Here is an 8,096-nt window from a genome sequence, read left to right as displayed (position 1 = left end):
CATGTTTTTGATATTTTAACTTTTTAATGTCAATAAATATTTAATTTACATTAAAACATATTTTATAGACACTTATACAGTTCCTAAGCATGTGTCTCCAGACTTTTACGATCTACCCTTACTTATCATTTCAATAGTATCTCATATCAAAAATCCGCACAAGAGACAAAAAAAAAACATCGTGACCGTTCCACCTTCACAATACCTATTTCATTCTCCCTCACACCTATACAAAATACAAAAGCTTAAGTGGGATAAGAGAACATGTGGCATGTCACATCCCCAGTTATTGTTCCAATCGTACACTGAGTCGAACACATATAAAAACAGTACAAATACGTGCTATTACTACGAAGACTTGTTTAGGATCTAAAGGCCACTCTAACACTGGTTTATAAAGGTTCGACTCGCATATACCAACACGCAGCCAGGTAAGTTCTGTTCTGTATTTGAATTATTCGAGCGCGGGCATTGCGCGCGTAAGCACGGTACGCATGCGCGGATAACTTTTTAATTTTTACTTTTAATTTCAACGTGGGGCCAGTTACGAATTTTCGAATGTTGCGTGTGTGTTTATATAAGGATTGTTATTGTGGAAAGTGCAAGTTTTTGGTAAGTTTTATTTTAGTGAATACTTACTGTGTTTTTTATAAAGCGACTTTGGAATAGTTGGCGGTTGTCTTGCACTTTGGCGGGACGAAGAACTTTTATGTATATTTAAAGTGATTATAAAGAGAGACGTTGTCGTTGAGTTATTTTTTTAACTTAATTGAGTTTAGAAAATTATGTGAGTTATTACTGTTATTAGGTTACTTATTTACTTTCGTAGGTACATTCAAAATTTAAAAAGTATGTACCTAAGACTTGATTTAAATTACAATAAAAATTTGTGTTTAAATTAGGAAGCGATTGCTTTAATCGCATGAGATTAAATTGAATCTTAAATCATCTAAACGCATTCTAATGTAAAATTGACGCATAATAGAGTGATAAATTAATTTTTTGAATGGTAGGTACTAGAGGGGTTTTCGTTGCGTGTGTGGTTTTATAAGAATTTACTAAGTTTACCACGTGTTCAGTTTATATTGACGGCACTCATGCCTTTTTTTCTTTTTTTTATATCATAAAAGCCTACAAACGAACAGCATTTCTCAAGTTCTGTACGTATTAAATGTACGGACGACCTTCATAATTATTAGTTATTTTTATAAATATTATTTATTATTTAAGATATCATAGGTACATCAAATAGAGATATACACATTTTAAAAATGCTTCGATGGAAACGCGAAGGAATATTTGTCGCCTAAGTACCGAAAATTTTGAGGACCGTTGACTCGTGCCCATTTAATTGGTAACATAAGTACTTGTAGATCATTATATTCATTATAAATACTTCCTGATTTTACATGAATTACCCAACTACGGCAAAAATCTGGAAGATATGATTTTAGCAATATATTCTAAAAATATATAAAACAATCGTTTTGCGGCCATCGAAGAGTAACATTAGCTGCACTACTAATTTTTTTATGGCAGATGTCAAAAGATTTTCTTTACGGACCGGGTGATATCTTAGAACACATTTTAAGTCAACATAAAACGAGTCGGTATAAGTAGGTATATCACTTGTGCGCGTGCGCTATTAAAAAAAGTGTTTGTCATAAGCATATGTTCCGTTATCTCTGTAAACATCGGAGTCCAGACTTTGACTAGGTACAGTGTTCATATGTTCACTGAATATTGGTATATCATGAGACCATAACATATTGTAAGATATTTCGAGCAAATACATCGGGAAAGCTTGTAAATAATATACACTCATGGACAAATTTAGAGAAAAGCAAAAAATAAATTTGTATTACTAATTTTGAAATTACTTTAAGTGCTGTAATCCAGTAATTACTTTTTTTTGCGTTCCTCTAAATTTGCCCATTAGTATATATAATCCTCCACATCGATTTTGATGACGGGGACCTCAGGAATCAAGGGTTTTTCCTCTCATGAGCTCTCGTGTGGCTGGCCAGGCCAAACTTGCTCTTAAAAACTCTTTCACACTTGTAATAGGGCAGTTTACACACATATCTTACTTAAATTGACCTTAAATTCTTTGATTACTGTTTTTTTAGTTGGCGAAGAACGTCCACAAGTTCTTTCGTCGTTTAAACCCTGCCTCCTGTACACTATCGGCTATGGTCGTTGACAGTATTATCGTCGATCATCGTGCAAGCATCCACATGATCGTCTGTACAACCATAGAGTAACTTATACTAGAGCGGTACTGTCATAGTAAATTTTGTAACCCCAGTAAATTCACTGCCATCTGTCGACACACTTTGAAACTAAAAATGAAGATTTATAAAAATACGATAAAATGTATTTAAATTTGGATAAATGATTTTTTTTATTTGCATTAATTATTTTTATTAATTTGACCCATGTTCTTTCACTGATATGCGTTAAAATTGTTAAATAACAAACGAAACCGTCAACGCCATCTATACGACAGTAGGCCAAAGCTAGTAGCGCCCTCTGAACGAGAATCAAATTTTCTTGATTTTCGATGCACGTTTTTTCCTTAGACTGTATCCATCTATTACGGAGTTATATCTATCTTTGGTACAACGCAACCACCCGGCGATTCCCTTTGATGCGTGCCCAAAAACCGACAACTCACGGGTCGCAGGCGATGATAGACGATGACTGGCGGGGACTGCTGAGTATGCCCTCTGCACTATCGTGCACGCCAGTCATATTCTATCATCGCCGATAGTGTAGAGGAGGCATACATAGCGGCAACATACTTGCCATCATAGGTACTTAAAACACAAACGCATCTACAATAAGAATTACGGTTCAAAATCGAATGATCATAAAGGAATGTAAAATGGTTTAAGGGTTAAACTCTTGCTTTTGTATACATACTTCACATACAGAAAAATAACTTACACTGCAGAAGGAGTGGATCTCTTCCTTCCTCACTGACTGTGTCTGAATGGCGTACATACAAGTACGAGAGTCTTTGCCTTATGACGGTCTTCCCAGCAATAAATTGTGTATGCCGATCTTTCCCACATTGACCGTATCTAATAGACGCCATTAGACAAGAATCAGAGACCATAAACATTATGTTTGTTAAATTTTAATTGAAATAAGTACATGTAAATAAGTCTATGTAGAAAGTAGAGCGGGGTTTACTAATTTCCAATTTCTATGTAAATTTCAATAAAACCGGCCAAGTGCGGGTCGGACTCACGCACGAAGGGTTCCGTACCATTACGCAAAAAACGGCAAAAAAATCACGTTTGTTGTATGGGAGCTCCACTTAAGTATTTATTAAATTAACAGAAATACATCATCTGTGAAAATTTCTACTGTCTAGCTATTACGGTTCATGAGATACAGCCTGGTGACAGACGGACAGACAGCGGAGTCTTAGTAATAGGGTCCCGTTATTACCCTTCGGTTCCGGAACCTTAAAAAAGGAAAAAAACATTATGAATAATGTCATCATAACTAGAGGTTAAAAGACCGCATCTCGGGATACAGTTGTGTCGTATTTTCACGGAAACGTACGAACGTGTTGCTATTTCAGTCAGTCTCGGTACAAAAAGTACTGAGGTTGACTGAAGCAGCATGACAAATACGAACGTGTTAATATAATAATTTATTATATTCTAGGTTTACATGATTTCACTTAAAAAAAATTGTATTGCAGATTTTGAAAAAAAAAGGAAAACCTTTAAACCAAGTTTTTAATAGCATACTAAAAAATCATGGAGAATAATTAGAAGTGGAATAAAATTCTGTCTTTATGTATGGACAAGTACGTGGTAACTTCCCTCTTAACGAAATATGCAAATTTAAATACAGCGCCATGTTTTTTTTGAGTGTTTACTTTTTAATTGTTTACTATATGTTTATATAATTATTATAATTATTTATTATGCTTTCACTATAATTTTGTTCCTGTGTACAGCGGTCAAGCAAGTGCAAATACAGATTTTGTCATAATTTATTTAAATTTTATTGTACTTTAGAAAAATTGTACAAATGACGTCATTGTTACGTTTTGAAGCAGGAAGATGACAGTTGTCATACTTGTCATACAGGCAAACTAAGACTGACAATATCATTTGTAAATGTCTATACACTAAATACACACTCACGGACCGAGCTAGAGGAACGCAAAAAAAGTTCAATTACTAATTTTGAAATTACTTTAAGTGCTGTAATCCAGTAATTAAACCTTTTTGCGTTCTTCTAGATTTGTCCATGACTATACCTATATATGTGCCATTTTCAAGCAAAAGGGTACTTATTGTCGCTTGTCAGTAAGGCGCGTTTCCATATATAGCGTCAATTAGAAGTCAACCTTATCGACAACCGACAATGTGGTACCTTTTGGTTGAGAACGTCACATATATTCAACTTTGCCTTTATACAATTCGACATGTTTGATATTTTCCATATGATAGAGATAAATATAAATAATTACTTTTAACAAGCAAAGCGATTTTTTTATCTACAGCACAGCGATTTTGCTTAGCGATTATTGTTTGTATGATTTTGTTTTACTTAAAATTGATTACTTTGTACTTTTGGAGCTGCGTAGGTAATTATTGATATTTATATTATTTGTCATATTATGATATAAAAAATATATATATTAAATAAGTACGGTTAATAATTTAATTTCAGTACATACAGCAACACACTTAACTGTCCATATTACCTTATACCTTTTGTAATAAGTTTTTACGAACTGTCAGTTAACAATGTGCCCACTAGTATTTAGTAGTAGTTAGTAATAATACTGACAAGGTACGAAATGTTTAACTGTACTTTATTGCATACGTTACGACATGCATATGTGACGTTTTCGCTTGTCAGTAAGGCGCTAGTTCCAAATAGTTTCAATTAGAAATCAACCTTATCGACAACCGACAATGTGGTACCTTTTGATTGAAAACGTCAAAAATAAATTAACGGTATAATAAATATATCTAAAAACGACACCTACTGTGTTATTAATACTATAGAGACGACATACCAAACAATGAAATGAGGGCTATCGCGCTCAATTTCGCCGCTAGCGGCGCTAGTGTAGATGGAGGTCTAAAAGTGCCAACTAAACTATATCCAAAATGAAACAGGCTGAAAAAACGGCAAATTTAGACGTTAAAATAGCTTTGTGTATATTACAACGTATAGATATTATAAAAATAAGCATAGAAGAATTTTGAGATCTGTTTTTCTGGACCACCATCAACAGTGGCGCCAACTGGTGAGCAGAAAAACGCTAGCCCTCATTGTCGCAATCGCAACCTGTACCACGCGACCAAAACGTCGTAAGCGCCGTAAAATTTATGGCGCTTACGCGTTTAGGTCGCGAGATTCACGCTCCGCTTCTATGATTTGATGCCAAAACGGCAGCAACTCATGGCGCAAAATACTGGTTCTCTGTGCCGGTTCTATACGTTAGTAATAATAGTTCAATGCACACTGTAAATTGTCTTTGTATATTTATCAAAAAAATCTAAAAGTAAACCAAAAATTGCACTGATGAAATATTGATCGAATGTCAGAGCATCCTATTGTTTTTAACCGGCCAATACGTCAAATGGGCCCACTGATTACCAGTCCGCCGGACGATATCAGCCTGTCAGAACAAAAATTTGACAGTTCTAAATAACCGACAGGCCGATATCGTCCGGCGGACTGGTAATCAGTGGGCCCCTTAAAATACACATGTATAGAATATGATAGTATACATTACAAGGGTTCATTTTTTTTAAATTGAATATTACACTGTTATAGATCCGCAAAACAAAAGACTCACAAGGGTCATTGTTAAATCGATCATACAAAACACGTCGCAAAAGTCAAGCTATCAACCGCAACCATTATAAGAGCCCTTTAATGCACTTAAAAAGTAAAACAAAGGATCATGCCTTCTCGCGAGTTTTTACCTTCACGGGTCACCGGCGCCCTTAATTAGTGGGAAAGGGACGGGAGATGCGCAAAAAGCCCGAGCGGGAAAAGGACCAGGATGGATTTTAATAAGGCACCCTTTGCAGGCAACGAACCGTGTTTATTTTTTGCACAGTTTTGAAAGTAGGTTTTTTATTGTGAGAATTCTGCTTTACAGTCTAGTGGGTCTGAGACTCATTAGGTTTTTTTTTATAGTCGTGTTTAGCAATTTCGCAAAGGTGGGTTTTTTATGCGGATGTTAGCTTTATATGGTCTGCATAAGGTCTATATTAATAATTTAAAATCGACATAGAATAGTAACGCTACTATTATATATGACTAACTAAAATATTTTTCTCACAAGTAAATTTAATTAAGTTCTTTATCATTATATTTTTAGGGATAGAATCAGCACAGAATTAGCTAAAAAAATGTATGAAAAAATATGCACCGTATCTTATGTGTGTCAAATTTTGACACAAGTTTTTTTTTTACCACATGTGTTTTACACAGTTATTCCATTTTTCGTTTTCGTATATAATAACCGGGACCCTATTACTAAGATTCCACTGTCCGTCTGTCTGACACCAGGCTATACAGCCTGAACCGTGATAGCTAGACAGTTGAAATTTTCACAGATGATGTATTTCTGTTACCGCTATAACAACAAATACTAAAAACAGAATAAAATAAAATAATTTAAATGGGGCTCCCATACAACAAACGTGATTTTTTGCCGTTTATTGCGTAATGGTACGGAACCCTTCGTGCGCGAGCCCGACTCGCACTTGGCCGGTTTTTTTATTATATAGGAGGCCTAATGGTAAGCAATTGTCGTCGCCCATGGAAGCCAGAGGGTTGCAAGTTGCAAGTGCGTTGCTGGCCTGATGGGAGTACGTTCTTTTCGTAAAGGTTTGAGGGTCGTACCGGTCTGGATGTATCGTGCGAATTCCATGTACTTACATCATAGACCTAGCATTAAATAGATGTGCTATATGCGTGGAACATATAAACGCAATGAGACAATATGATTGGTCGAGTATATTTGTAGCCCACAAATTTACGGTGGTGGTAAATTTAAAGTGAGACTGTGACAAGAACAAACAATAACAGCGCTTTCTCTGCTACTCCATAAAGTTCCATAAGAGCATCTCATTCAGTCAAATGGGAGAGGGGCATTTCCTCTCTATATTATTGTACCTCTACCTATGATGTACCTAAATGGTAAAATAAAATTAGGACTAACTAACTTATTAAGTCATTATCCTATCCACTGCAAATTCGGGTGATAAACACAATTTTCCTTACTAACAAAATGAATATCAGTTTTATTTAACATCGGTATATTATCCTATACAGACCTAATAACTATCTGATATGCTGATGTGTGAAAGTGTTAATATTTTTTTATTTCAATAAACAAAATGAGCGCACACTTAAACAGCAAATGAAAATTGAAAGTAACTCGGGCACATGCACTCCCTAAAAATAAACAATTAGACAACTGTCACTCCGAAAAAAAAAAAAACAAATCGTTCCATATTCAAAACAAGAACAATCACTTCATGACACTTCCTTGCGTCAAGCAAATCGTAAAATCTCATTGTCATTGAAATTTTATTTCTTTTAATAATACTACAAAATTATTCATGCCAGTGTCAAAATATGGAATGAACTTTATGCCATAAAAATTTCAACGTGATTGTAAGATAAAGCGCCTTTTCGAACCGCAAACTTCAATTTGTCAAGAATAAAAGTTTAAATAGTCAAGACAAATTAACATATGCGGCTGGAAACGGCGCTGCATCCTACAACCACTTTAAAATTGTTATGAAATGAAGCTAGTTCCATATTTCGCCAGACGCATAAATAATGTAGTCTTGTAATTTATTTGTTTAATATGCAAAAACGGAACGCGCTTTTGATTAGAAGATTACTTGGGGGTTGGCGCGCAAAAAAATAAATTGTCTTTGGAACAAACGTTTAAAAAAACACACAGAGCTTCAATTCATGTATGAGGTCACGGATGGAAGCAGCTAAAGTTAGAACTATTTACATGCAAATGTTTAATCCTTTTGAGGAAATAAAATATTTATAAGTAATATTGGCGGTAAAATTATAGT

General features: G+C 34.8%; 1 protein-coding gene across 1 annotated transcript in view; it reads left to right on the top strand.

Annotated features, from left to right (window-relative positions):
• Positions 1 to 480: 480 nt before the first annotated feature.
• LOC134755222 (uncharacterized) overlaps positions 481 to 8,096 on the top strand; it is a 119,008-nt gene continuing 111,392 nt past the window's right edge. Inside the window, exon 1 of the mRNA XM_063691746.1 lies at positions 481 to 612. The gene's annotated coding sequence lies outside the window, so the exon portion shown is untranslated. The remainder of the gene's footprint in view (positions 613 to 8,096) is intronic.

Source organism: Cydia strobilella, chromosome Z (genome assembly GCF_947568885.1).
Source record: "Cydia strobilella chromosome Z, ilCydStro3.1, whole genome shotgun sequence".
NCBI lineage: Eukaryota > Metazoa > Arthropoda > Insecta > Lepidoptera > Tortricidae > Cydia > Cydia strobilella.
Note: the sequence above shows the minus strand (reverse complement) of the source record. Positions and strands in the feature narration are given on the sequence as shown.